General features: G+C 36.3%; 1 protein-coding gene across 1 annotated transcript in view; it reads left to right on the forward strand.

Annotated features, from left to right (window-relative positions):
• Vmp1 (vacuole membrane protein 1) overlaps window positions 1-14669 on the forward strand; it is a 108198-nt gene that overhangs the window by 64683 nt on the left and 28846 nt on the right. The window lies entirely within an intron of this gene.

The following is a 14669-nucleotide window of genomic DNA, read 5'->3' on the forward strand; positions in this document are numbered from 1 at the left end:
ACTTATTTATCATATATACAAAAGGTATTAAATTTTATTTATTTGGTAATCTAAAAACTTAAATGACATTTAAGGGTGTGGTTCAAGATGCAGAGCAAGCAGAAGGCCATTATTTCAAACCCCAGTACCGCCAAAAAAAACCATTTAAATGACAGCTTTTCAGTCATGTCTTATTGATTATTGATTGTGATTTAAAAGTTCTTTAGTAATCAGTAGAAAGGCTCCAAACTTTCTCTGACTTTGGTGCTGGAATTTACTCATAGATACATGTATTTTATAAAGCCTTCAATTTGATAGGAGCATTAAGATATGGATGAACTGGATTCACTGTTGGTAAAACAGCAAATTAAGTAAAATTATCAACTATGAGTAGTTTTTTAAATGCCTGAGCAGGAGGAGAGCAAGTTTGAAGGTAGCCTGGGCTACAAAGTGAGACCTTGCCTGAAAAAAACAAAACAAAACATTGTCTTAGAATAAGTTAGCAAATATTTTTTTTTTATTCTTGATGGTAAAGCACTTTAATAGCATAAGTTTATCAGCAGGAAAAGAAAAAAAACTTGGCATGGTAGCTTTGCCATGTGCTTGCCAAGTAGGTTAAAGGGTGCCTGTTGGTTTTAATAAGAAATTGTTATTGGGTAACAGTTTTAAAGCTGATTATTTGCTCAAATTCCAGTTTTGACTAATGGTTAGATTTCATTCTATAGATGTTTTGAGAGGGAAAAAAAAAAGACAAAAACAATGATGAAGGCATTTATTTGCATTCTGATTCCTATGATTACCTGATTTATTATTGTTGAAATTAGGCAATTTTTCCACTAAACTGACTTCCTTTTGCTCTTGGCTTCCTATCATGTTTTCTGTGGGAGGTAGGCATGAATAAATGTAGCTTCCTATGGCCTTGAGCAATTTTATCATCATTTGTAAAAGTTAGATTTAGATAGCCTTCATGTGCTTTGTGTTTTATTTCATTCAAGGTTTAATTATTCTCTTTATGTTCTTCTTTTTCTCTTTTGTTCCTGATTCCTATTAATGGTATCACCATCCTCAATAGTCACTTTAGGTTAAAATGAGTTATCTGTGGGTTCAGTCTCCTGCACCAATAAAAAATTAAAAAGTCAATAAAATAACAAAGCAGGTCATGGTGGGGCACACCTATAATCCCAGCACTGGAAAAGTTTACACATGAGGACCTCAAGTCCGAAACCAACCTAAGCCATATAACAAGATCCTTTATCTAATTAATTGATTTTTAAAATTAAAAAAATGAAATCTGAGTCTTCTGATTCTCCTCCTTGTCTCCCATAGCCAGACAATTTTCAAGGCCTACTGGTTCTGCTTCCATAGTATCTTCATTATGTGCCCTGTCCTTTCCCTCTGAACTACTGTTTCAGACATTTTTCAACCCTTACCTGAACATTTCCATTGGATTCCTAGTTAGTCGACTCTTTACTAGTTTCCCTCCCCACCCCCCAATTCAAAACTGTTTGGCTCTAGTTATGTATAGTGTGAAATTTAAATTGTTCACCACAGTTTCCTTCATTACTTGCTCCCTACCTACAAATCATTCATGTCCCTTTAACATCAAACAAAATTTCTTATAAATAAAGAACTCTGAAATTTTTAAGTTCAAAAATTGCTGCCTTTTAAATAAGCCATGATGATTTTGTTTCCTTTGAAAAATTTTTAAATTGCTGCTCAAATGAATTAGAATAAGTCAGCTTCCAAGCTGACCACCCTGTAATGTAGTTCCTTTTCTTATCTTTGCTTTAGTATGTCATTTCCGCTCATCTGCATGTGCACACTCTTCTGATTCTTCCTTACACACGCATGTGCTGAGCTTCTTCATCTCATGACTCCTTTCCCACCCCTGTCTGCTCCCCTCCATTCCTCAAATTGACTCTCCTGAATTCTCTAGCGCCCCAGTATATCTCTCTTGTGTCACTACTTTCTATCTTCTTGTAAAACTATTTACAAACTCTTCTTAACTCTCTCAGGAGTCTGGAAACTGAGAAGAGGCCTCAAAAATATGGTTTTTTAACAGTGCCTGAGTGAGTGGTCTTGTGCATGTAGTAGTAGTAGTAGTATGCAGTAGATACTTTGAATAAATGCTAAAATATCAATTAAGAGAAAATGTAATATTACCTGCTACATATTTACTTATTCAGTCTTAACTGTGCTGCAAAAGAAAGTGTAAAGCACAATGAACCCAGAAATTGCCTTACATAAAAAAGGGAAGATTTAACTATTTTATATCTTTGAGTTTACTAGTGATCTGAGAACAAAGATTCACGACAGTGTAAAAGACATCCAGTTAAATGAATTGCAATCTTTAATTCCAATTGAGTAAAACTACCTTTGTAAAATTCCATACTTGAGAAATAAGTACAGGGCTGAGGGTAAACCTCAATGATAGAATACATTGTTTAAGCATGTGCCAGACCCTGGGTTCATCCCCAGCACCACCCCACAAGAAAAGAAGAAAGAAAAGAAAACAAAAACCAGGCATCTGTGGCTCACACCTATAATCCTAGTTATTCAGGAGGTAGAGATTAGGAGAATCTCAGTTTGAGGCCAGCCCAGGTAGAATAGTTCGAGGAACCCTATCTCAATAATACCCAACGCAAAACAGCTTAGTGGAGTGTCTCAATACCCTCCTCCCCCCAAAAAAAGAGAGAGACAGAAAGAAACAGAGATTTTTGTGATAATTGTTTATTCCACAAGCTGCATAACCAGAGAAAAAGAAAAATTAAAGACACATTGAGGGTAGGGTATATGTAACTCAGCAGTAGAGCACTTAATCAGCATGTGCAAGACACTGGGTTGGATCCCCAGTGCCACAAAAAGGAAAATAAGAAAAAGTCTGGGAGCACATTAAGAGTAAGAGCTTTGAAAAATAGTAACTTGTTTCCTTGATGAATCCTAAAGATTACAGCAGTATTACTGATGTAATAGAATGAGAGTGTGGAGGTGGTTGTGGTATTTTTGTATCTAAAGCTTACAAAATAGAGTAGGAATGTTGTACATATTTATTCTGAAAAATATGTTTTGAATAAGTTGCCTAAATGCCATCTACCGCTTGTGTTCATTTTCAGAGTGTTAGGTTGCTGGCTGTGTAAAATTTACACTTTCTTATTTTTGCTATGAGAATAAGAAAGAAAACATCAAATCAGAAATGTAAAGGTCTTAAGCCTTCACCTTTTAGAAGGGTGCTGTTTTTTCCTCTTCATGTGTATTGTTGGTTGGCTTGCCTTTCTGTTGGGCATCACTCCTGGGTCTATAAACTATCTTAGGTTGAGCAATTCCTCAAAGTCTGTTTTTATAGTTTCTGGATTTAATCTTATTTTAAGGGAGCATTCTATTTAAGACTGCAGTAATATTTGCCACTAAATCTGAATATTGAACTAAATCCCCAAATTATTTAAATCTTAGTATCTTTATGTAAGGCCAGAAAAATTTAGCTCAATAGGATCTTTATCCTATCAGAACTTTCACGATACTTACATTCACTTATTAGTGAAAACATTAAAATAAAAAAGTTCAGTTGTGATTATAGATATTCTTATGGCTAGTGCCTTTTTTTTATGCAGTGAAATGAGCATTTTCCTACTGAACATCCCTTTCAAAGAACAAGGTGAAAAAGAATGGTTCTTCTGAGACCCTTTTGATACTGATAAGAGTATTTGTTTGGTCCTTTGAGTTTAGAGATTATGGGAAAGCATTTGATGACTATTTTAGACATCACTAAAGTGTTTTAGCATTCCATTTATGTTATTTTCTGTTAAGCACACTTTCTTCTGAAAGTGTCTATACTATGTCAGTGCATGCTGGGTTTTCCCCCATGAATTATCTCTTCCTTTACACATACAGATTTATGAAAGAGTTTATGGTATAGATGATCTAAAACCCAACAAGACTCATTTTGATATGCTTTAATGCCATACGAACACTGTGTTAGTTGTTGCTGGGACCTGTTTTTGACTCTGTTGAACCTTTACTGGTTGTGGTTTGTCTGGCCATCACATGACTTCTCTGAAAATTCCCCCTCCCCTTCATTTCCAGTAAACTGTTTGAGCAGGAATGAGTCAGAGTGAAACCAGCTTCCCTGTAACCACAGCGCTTGTTAAAGAATTTGTCAACGTGGACTCTAGAGAGTTTGCATTAAGCTTTGCAGTAACTGCTATGGTTTGTGTTTTGTCAGGAGTTCCACAGAAAAACTTCTTGCTCTTAGGATCTCTTGCTTGTTTTCATAGAGTTAAACTGATCAACTCTATTATAATGAACTTCAAAGACACATGTTAAGCACATTTCTTTATCATTAAAGATGTTGTCAAAGCTACCAAGCCTTATTGTTGTTTCTTTTGTCAGAATCAACCAACCACACCCAATAACGTTTAGTTTTTTGAAAAGGCAAGCCTGCTACATCTTTCATAGCTGGCTTATGATTTTACCACAAAGTGCCATTGCGATTAAGCAATTTTAAGTGGTCTCTTGATGGATTCTGTTGCAGAATATTTTAACTATTAATACAGTTAGGTTTTGATACCAAAGGTTACTTACTTACATTTTGGTCAGCAAGAAAAGTTAATACTTAAAAATGTTCTGCAGTTATAGTTTCTCAGCATGATTTATGATGGAATTCTTCATTCCTCTTTTTATTTGTTTTCTCAGGAGGTTTTCACTTTATCCCAAACTCTTCTCTCACTATCCCACTCCCAGACTTAACTCCTTCTCATTTTTCTGATTTTTGTATTTCTTTAACCCATTCCTATAGTATTAACTAACTGAATAGGAAAGATAGTTGCAGCTTAATGCAAGCTGCTGAATGAATGGCCACTGGGAAAATCGTCTGCTTCTTGTACACTTTGTTACTTGCTTTCACGTTTATTTCTGTATTTTAATCTTGTCATCTCTAGTCAGACTTATTTAAAAACAAATTGAGCAAAAACATCTAAATCCAACCCCCTAAATTAATTTTCCTTGGCTTTTTCTACAACTAAATATACATAAGGGAAATTTTCTAGAAAATTTCAAGCTTGTTATTCCTCACAAGAAAGAATAATGGGCCAGGCACTAGTGGCTCACCTTCTAGCTACTTTGGAGGCTGAGATTGGGAGGGACATGGTTAAGGGCCAGCCCAGGCAAATTTAGTTCTCCAGACTCTATCTCCAACATAACCAGAGCAAAATGAACTGGAAGTATTGCTCAAGGGTAGAGCGCCTGCTTTGCAAGCCCAAAGCCCTGAGTTCAAACCCCAGCCCCACCCACCAAAAAAAATAATAAAAAGAAAGAATAATAGAAGTTTAAAATTGTTTCATATTCTAGCCATACTCCCTTACTCTCAGCAATCAAATTAAAATAGAAGAAAATCAGGCTGGCAGAGTGGCTCAAGTGGTAGAGCACTTGCTTAACATACATGAAGCCCTAAGTTCAAGCTCCAGAACCGCAAAAAAAAAAAAAAAAAATTTTTTTTTCTTTTTTGCTGATGAAGCAATTCCATATGAAACAATATGACTTGCAAATGAAAATAAGAGGTTAATACAACCCAGCCAATAAAAAAACACAATAAGTAATAAATATTTAAGGTTTTTATTAGTTTGCTTTGGACATTGGGGTTAAAATATACTTTAGTCTTTTTTCTGCTTTGTTCTTTTCAAAGGCATTAGGCATTAGGTTACCTTTGTTAAACTAATTAAAGAGGATTTTTTTTTCCGGTTTGTGTTTCAAACACCTTTTGTAAACCACCTTTATAGAAAGTCTTTCCTGTCATTGAAACTTGTAATAAAAGACTATGTATGCTTCTGTGTTTTTGCTCATGGGTCTGAAAATTGATAGCATACTATATAGGAACCCACCCTCTGTAGTGAATGCTGAGTGTTCTGGCCCAAGATCAGAGTTTAGTGGAAGACAAGGACAGCTGAATAACTATTAATTCTCATTTCCTATGACAAAGGTATTTTTATTTCTAATTAGTTAAGTGTTTGGTTTGTTGTGATACAGCTGTAGTTCTTTCTTGCTAGACATATCAGATTTCTCTCAGTAGAATCTCCTATCTTAGATCTTACCGTGTAAAAATGCCTAATTTTAAATTAAAGCAGTGTGTAGACATCTCTAGAGAGGGCCATAACCATTACTAATGTAGTGCTCCTCTAGAGGCTAGGGATGTAGCTCCGTGGTAGAGTGCTTGCCTAGTATCCACAAGGCCCTGATTTGGAGCCCCAGCGCCACAAAAAAAAGTCTTGGGTTGGGGGTGGTACAGAGCTTGTGCGTTAGCATAGGCACAGCATTGGGTTCAATCCCCAGCACATACACAACAAAAAAAGGTAGAGCTATATGGTCATGCTTCACGCAATGACATCTCCATCTGCAACAAAGTGCATATACTACAGTTGCCCATGAGAGTCTGTAGCCTATGACATCACAGCTATTTATAAGTATACTCTGTGATAGTTGTACAGTGATGAAATTACCTTAATGACACATTTCTCAAAATGTAACCCCATTGTTAATATTTCTTTATCCCATTCCCTAGTATGGATAAATATCTATTATTTACCCAAACTTGTAAAAATTTGTATGTTTACTACTTCTTATAAAAACTTCAGTAAGTTTATAGCCTTTCATATAAAGCAGTGTTTCCATTGTTTTAAATTTACCTCCCGAGCTGGGGTATATAATGCAGTCGTAGAACACTTGCCTAGCATGTGAGATGTGTTCAATCCCCAGTACCACAAAAAAAAAAAAAAAATCTAAAAGGAAAATTCGGGCCAGGTGAGGTGGCTCAAACCTGTAATCCTGCCTACTTGGGAGATGTAGATTGGGAAGATCATGGTTTATTGGCTTTTTCAGATTTCTAGAATTAAAGGCCTTTTCAGTGATGCATTTTGCTGACATTTTCAATAAACATTTTAGAATATGCCCAATTCTGTTTTCTCTGTTCATAATTTATAGCCTTTCATTTTATATTTTAAGTAATTTTGCTCCAAATATTTTATCTTACTGTTGTCTATATTGAAACTGACCTGCTGCTTTTCCCTCAAGTTTATAGGATCTTTCAGTTTATTGTCATGAATTGTATACTTCTACTTTAGGAATCATTTCAACTGTAGATTTGGTGCTTAAACTTTGCTTCTTTTTCTAGGGCCATTTACAAATGTGTTAAGTAACATTGATTCTGAGAAAAAAAAAAAGCCTACTATTTACATTTCTAATAAAAGAGAAGCTCCCATTTATCTTTATCCTTTGTTTTCAGTCCCTGATTGTTTTGTAAATTCCTCACTGTGTTTTCATAGCTTTGGATGTTAAAGTCAAGTTCATCTGAACCATTTTGACTGTTTATTTTTGTCTGCGCTGAGCTATATCCTCAGTCTTTTTTTTAATTTCTTGGTTGTAATGAGGTTTGAAGTTAGGGCCTCACACTTGCTAGGCAGGTGCTCTACCACTTGAACTACTTTGCCAGCCCTATCCTCAGCTCTTTTAATTTTATTTTGAGATGCATTCTCACTGGGTTGTTTACATCTACATCCTCCTACTCAAGCCTCCTCAATGTTGGGATTACAGGTGTGTGTCACCACACTCGCCAATTTTTATTTGTGTTAATTCCAGTTTTAATCTGAGAATATATTTTAGTCTTAAGTTACTTGTAACCAAAAAGTAATCAGTTTTAAAGTGCTAAAAATGAACCATGATTATTCTACCCTTAGTATCAATTAAAATTTGTGTAATACACTTCCTTGTGAGACATTGATATTGTATCCTTCTTTGCTTTGTTGTGATAATTCTTGTGTTCTCAAGTATTTTCTCAGTGTCTAGAGCACGGTGTTATTCTTGGTCTATAAAGTCCATTCTTACTGCTACTAGAGGCCAGGCAAGCACCAGTTATGAGTGGATGCCAGGCTGCCTAGGTATTTCCATGTGGTTTCTTTCCACAGAAATCTGAACAGGAAGAAAGAGGAAAAGGAAGTAGCAGATACAGGCCAATCTTTATGCTGCTAATTTGGCTAGAAAATGAAGAGGAGGGGAGATCTCTATGCTTGTTTGAATTTCTAAAAATAATAAATCCTGGTGATTTACCATCTCCACCCCATGCTTCTTAGAACCATCTTTCTTTCATCCTTTTTTTCCTCCAAGACCAGACAAGAAATGTTTTCTGTCTTATAGGTTATTCATGCATTTTAAGATTAGTGGTCATGATGAGATAACTATTACAGGTGTAATTGATCTAAAAGTTCCCTCTAATTTTCCTGAGTCAAGAATATGTCAATGAAGAACCACCATTTCCGGTTGATAGAGTGGGCACCAAGCAGGCACAAAGCTGTGGGTTTGATCTCTAACACCAGAGGAAATAAAAAAGCATCTCAAGAAAAGTAATCTAACCATTTCTACCTTTCTTGTTAAACTATTTGGTGGCACTGCAAAGTAGATATGGTAAGCTATTATTTATTATTATCATCTTGCAAATTATTTTGTGGGGTTTTTTTTGTTTTGTCTTTTTAGCGGTATTGGTATTTAAACTCAGGGCATCATGCTTACTGCACAGGTGCTCTACCACTTGAGCCACACCCTAGCCCAGCTTTCAATTCTTAAGATATTTCCTTCCTTCCCTCCTCACTGCTTTAGAGCTCCCTTCATGTTAATTATGTTTCTAATTTCTTTCTTTTTTGAAATTAAAAACAAAACAGAAACCTTATTTCAGTTGTGCAACTTCTCTAGATCTGCTCTCATTATAGGTCTTACCAGAACTTAGACAAATTTTATTTCATTGAGCATCAGCTTTTTTTCATCTTGTGACGTTTACTAAGCAATATTATGTGAATCTAAGGAGTTTTGTCTCGATTTTTGTCTCATATCTCATAATAGGCATTAATACCATTTTACAGAAAAGATGAACAGACTGGCTCAGAGAAGTTAAAAGATTGAATGTCATCAATGCCCTATCATTTTGATGTCATAGAAGACTAGGATTGATAGTGTTTGTATTCTGTTTCTTTCTGCAGCACTTTTCATCTTTGGGGTATTTTGTTCTCCCTTGCATTGTAAATTTCACCCATTATCTGGCTTTTCTCTTCTCTCTTTACCTACTGCACCCCCATCCTCCTCTTACACACTGGATTTTTGATCTCCGGAGAGAAGAACTTAAATTCTCTTCCCCTGGATTATCAACATGACTTACTCCTTCACCTATTTCAGGATTTTGAGCAAATTTCTTAGGTCATGTTTTCTGTGATCCAATTAAAAACTACATCTCCTGTTCTACTCTTTCCAGTTCTGTTTTCTCTTTTTCCTTTTGGATGGTACTGGGGTTTGAACTCAGGGTCTCGAGCTTGCTAGACAAGTGCTCTATCACTTGAGTTACACCTAGCCCTTTTTGCTTTAGTTTATTGCTTGAGATGGGGTCTTGCTTTCTTTTTGCCTGGACTATCCTTGAACTGTGATCCTCCTTATCGCCACCTCCCAAGTAACTGGGATTACATATATGAGCCACCTTTCCTGGCTCCTATTTTATATTTTTAAAACACACTCTTGAACCATCTGTAAAAGAGGAAAAACCTTTAGACTTTTTTTCATAAAAGCAAAATTAAGAGTAATTTGACTTGGGCACCAGTGGCTCACAACTATAATCCTAGCTACTTGGGAGGCTAAGATCAGAAGAATCACAGTTCAAGGCCAGTCCAGGCAAATAGTTTGCAAGAGCCCATCTCCAAAATAACCAGAGCAAAATGAACTAGAGACATGGCTCAAGGAGTAGAGTTCCTGTTTGCAAGTGTGAAAGTGCGAAGCTCTGAGTTCAAATCCCAGTCCCACCAAAAAAAAAGAAAAGGCTAATTTGAGTTTTGTTTTTCATCTTGAGACAGAGTCTCCCTACAAGGTCTCCAAGTGAACCTGCGTCTTGCTATCCTCCTGCCTTAGCCTCTCACGTGCTGGGATTACAGTTGTGCACCACCCAGCCAGCTTACATATACATACCCTATGGTATAGCAATTCTATTTATAGATTTATACCCACCAGAAAAATGTGCCAAAAATTTTGTATAATTTGGGACACTTTTTTTTTTCTGTAGCCACAATATAGAAATACACTGTACTTTGCATTACAAAGCCCATGTGTGTGGAACTAAAGTAAATGTTTCTAGAAACAGTGTCTTAGTGCGTTCTCTATAATAGAATACCACAGACAGGTAAATTATAAGCAGTAGAAGTTTATTTGGCTCACAGTTTGGGAGGCTGCACAATTCAAGATGGAGGGGCCATATTTGGCGAGGTTCTTCTTGCAATGTAATAAGAGATAGGGGAAAGGAGCCCAGCACCCCTCTTGTACCTAACCACTCCTACTGGCTTTAATCCATTCATGAGGGTCATGCACCTATAACCTGACCACCTCTTAAAGGTCCTTCCTCACAACACTGTTGAACTGGGGGTTAAGTTTCCAATACATGAGCTATTGGGTAGGGAGGGGGCATTTTAACCACAGCAAACAGTGTTTACTTGCATGACATGTGTGATCCCATAGTTTTATTCTATTAAAAAGAAGTTACATTGGAGCCAGATGGGCTCACACCTGTTACCCTAGCTAGTTGGGTGGCTAAAATTGGAAGGACTGCAGTTCGAGACCAGCCCCAGCAAATAGTTCACAAGACCCCCATCTCAATGACACCTGCCATCCCAAGCTATGAAGGAGGCTGAGATCAGGGGCATCATGGTTCCAGGCCAGTCCAGGCTAAAAACTCCATCTCAGGGGCTGGAGCTGTGGCTCAAATAGTATAACACCTGCCGAGCAAGTGTAAAGCCCTGGATTTAAACTACAGTACTACCAAAGAAAACCCAAAATACATGTCAGTGGAAAAAAGCTGTGCATGGTGGCATGTGCCTGTCATCTCAGCTACTGCAGAAAGCTTAAAATAGGAGAATTAAGATCCAGGCCAACCTGGGCAAAAATCAAGACCCTATCTCTAAAATAACCAGAGCAAAAAGGACTGGAGGCATGGCTCAAGCAGTGGAGTACTTGTGTGGAGTCCTGGGTACAAACCCCTGTACCACCAAAAAAAAAGGAGATGCTATTTGTAATTGTAACCAAGTATATTTTTAAATGAAATCTCATTTAACGACACTGCACTAGATAGCATAAATATATGAACAAGCAAAATCTGAATTTTCAGATTTCAAGTTACATTTAGTTTAGTGCTTAATGAAATTTAGCTATTTACCAAATTAAATGTTTCTTAGTATATCAGTAAACAATCAAGCTCTTCTTTGGTTCTGCTAATTTTTAGGCATGCCTTTGCTGATTTTAATAAATATGAAATGTGGTTTTGTTACTGGTGCTTGTTGAACTCAGGGCCTCACACTTGCTAGGCAGTTGCTCTACCACTTAAGCCACACTGCCAGTCCTTTGTGTGATGATTATTTTTGGGGTGAGGCTCTGGGATTTGAGCTCAGGGCTGCACACTTGCTAGGCAGGCACTTTCAACACTTGAGCCATTCCGCCAGCCCTGTGTTGGTTATTTTTGAGTTAGGGTCTGCTTTTAAGCCTGGGCTAGTATGGTCTGAATTCCTTCTATTTGTATTTCGCCAGGTAGCTGGGATAACACCACCAAACCCAACCATTGATTGAATGGGTCACAACGTTTATACCCCCACTGGCCTCGAACCAAGATCCTCAATACCATCAAAAAAAAAAAAAAAAAAAAAAGAAGAAGAAGGAGAAGAAAGGAAGAAAATAACAATAAAAAGTAATACAGTTAGGCACTGGTGGCTCATGCCTACCTATAATCCTACTTAGGAGGCAAAGATCAGGAGGATTGAGGTTTGAAGCCAGCCTAGGCAAATAGTTCACAAGATACTATCTGAATAAAAACCTTCACACAAAAAAGGGGGACTGGTGGCATGCCTCAAGGAGTAGGCCCTGAGGTCAAATCCCAGTACTGCAAAAATAAAGAAGTCTTTTCATGTGATTACTCCTCATGAGATAGGTTTATTATCATTTGAAGATAAAAGTTATTTCATGTATTTAGATTCAAGTTACCATTATTAGAGTCAAAGATTTTATTTTTCAGAGTAATTATACTTAACCTTGTAATTTTTCTTCTTCCTTAATCATAAATATCTTTCTCAGGAACAAGAAATGTGAAACACAATGGTAGAGGAATGTTCATACTTTTCTCTTTTTGGTGGCACTGGGAATTGAACTCCAGGCCTCTTGCTTGCAGGCAAGTACTGTCATCACTTGAGCTGTGCCCCCAGCCCAGAAATTTTCATACTTTAAAGCTCTGTCTGTTTTTCTTGGTTAGTCCTTGAATTCTCAGTGATAGGAATGACTTTAACTTCTCTTGGTTTTCTTCTAGCATTTCGGAAAATTTTCCTGTATTTCTATCTCTTTCAAAAGCATCATTCATTACGTAAATAATCACAATGGGTGGAGGTGGGAAATGTCATTTTATTTAACTATAATTGATTTATTTCTGTGAAAAAAGTAGAAAATGTTATTTTTAGGTAGAGTTAGAGAATAAAGTCCTCTCAGGCTCTTAAATTGTGAAATAGGTAAAAGTTATGAAATTTGAATACAGAGAAATGAAACTATAAAAAGGAATTTGTTTTTAGTTGTACAGAATTTTTTGAAGAAATAATGAGAATTGAGGAAGTAATCACATTGGACTTGCTATATTGTTCCCACAAATACTACAAAACTATTCAAAGGAAATATTAATTTTCCTTTGAATATTGAATATCTAGTATGCTCTTTTGTTTGGTGATCTTTTGCCCATTTTTCTTTAAAATATTATTTACTCTTATTACATGTTTTCACTTGGCTTACTTAATTTTAACTGAACTTAAAAAAAAAAAAGGAACAGCAAATTTTGTTTAAAATGGCTCTTTTTGATATTACTGAAGTTAGAACTCAGGGCTTTGCCCTTGCTAGGCAGGCATTCTTCCGCTTGAGCCATACCTCCAGCCTAAAATGTTTCTTTTAAACTTTAGTAAAAGGAAGGCTTTTTGGTGGTGATAGGTGGTGGATATGGGTGTTTTAGAGTCAAGTTTGTTGACAAATGTTATATAGAGAGTAAAATTCCCCCCTTTATAAAAGGCAAGCAAGAATATAAGTACTTTAATTGATGGACAATATTGTTCTAAAACAAACACAAAAAGCAGCAAAAGTATAAAAGTAAAATACTGAAATTGTTTTTTAAATAAAAAATATTTACTACAAAGCAGTAAGGAAAGTAAAATTATATTTAACATGTAGAACATTTGGGCAATAAAAGAATGGTGTCCCATTAAAATTTTTAGGGCTCAAGGAATGGCATTGGTAGTATACATGAAGGCCATGGTTCAATCACCACCAGTCCACTCAAAAAAATCTTTTAAAGAAAGTAGTCTTTAAAACCACATCAGTAAGTTTGGCTCATGGCTTTAAAATTAGAATAAATGTAAAGCAAATAAGAAATATGACTTTATGAAATATAAACAAGTTCCTTCACTAGTGTAAAAAATTGTAAATTTGGTACAAATACTAAAATAGCATTCCTCTGAGTTTTTCATCACACTGACGGGATAAATCAAGGAAGTATTCCATCAAACTGCACATATCATATTATTTCACTAATTATTTGATGTGTAATTGTAATTTTAATTCTGAGAATATTGTGAAAGACCTGTAAAAAATACAGGAACTGAAAGTAACATGATCACTGTGTGTGCTAAACACACAATAAAATTTATGACATCCATTTTTAGTAGATATTTCACCATTTCTAAGATGTAAAACTCCCCTTTAAAAAGGTACTTTGCTTGTTTTCCTTGTAATACATGCCAGCTTCAATTTAAAAGAAATAGTTAAAGGTTTCTGCTTTACTTGTTTGAATAGATTAATTCTTTTCACTGAAATAAAAATTGTAGAAGCAGCCTTAAGGATAACTGACTGTAAGTACCCAGGCATCTGAAAGAATAGGGAGTCTGTTTTCCTTTATTCTTGCCTAATTTCTCTTAAGAGATTCTGCCCTAAAGTGGAAAAATGACTTCTTATTTATGATTTTTGTTAGAACTTGTCCTTCCTGTATTGAACTGACTTCTTTTTAGATTTTTTTTTCCATACTGTAGTTTAAACTCAAGGCTTTGAGCTCGCTGAGTGTTTTACCACTTAAACCACACATCTCCAGCCCCCCACTTTTTTTTGAGACAGGTTCTTGCTATATATAGCCCAGGCTGGCTTTGAACTCAAGATCTTCCTGCCTCTGCTTCCTAAGTACAGGGCTGTACAGGTGTGTGCCATGCTGGAAGAAGCAAATCATGGTGGTGCTTATCTGTGTTCCCTGCTGTTCCAGAGGTAGAGATTAGGAAGATCATGGTTCAAGTCCAGCCCAGGCAAAAATGCAAGACCCTATCCAAAAAATAGCTAAATGCAAAATGGGCTTAGGGTTGTAGCTCAAGCAGTAGAGTACCTAACAAGCAAAAGACCCGAGTTCAGTCCTTCATACCACCAAAAGAAAGAGAAAGGAGACAGAGAGAAAATAAATCATGGAAAGAAACTAGCCAGTCTGATGTGTTTCAGCATGGAAGGAGGTGGGATGGTGAAATAAAAACCACTGATTTCTGGCTACTCTACAGTCCAAGGCTAGAGGATCCTGCCTCAACAGCACAGAGAGACCCTGACTCAAAAAACAGGCCCTGATTTCAGAG

The sequence above is a fragment of the Castor canadensis genome, chromosome 11, assembly GCF_047511655.1.
Source record: "Castor canadensis chromosome 11, mCasCan1.hap1v2, whole genome shotgun sequence".
Lineage (NCBI taxonomy): Eukaryota > Metazoa > Chordata > Mammalia > Rodentia > Castoridae > Castor > Castor canadensis.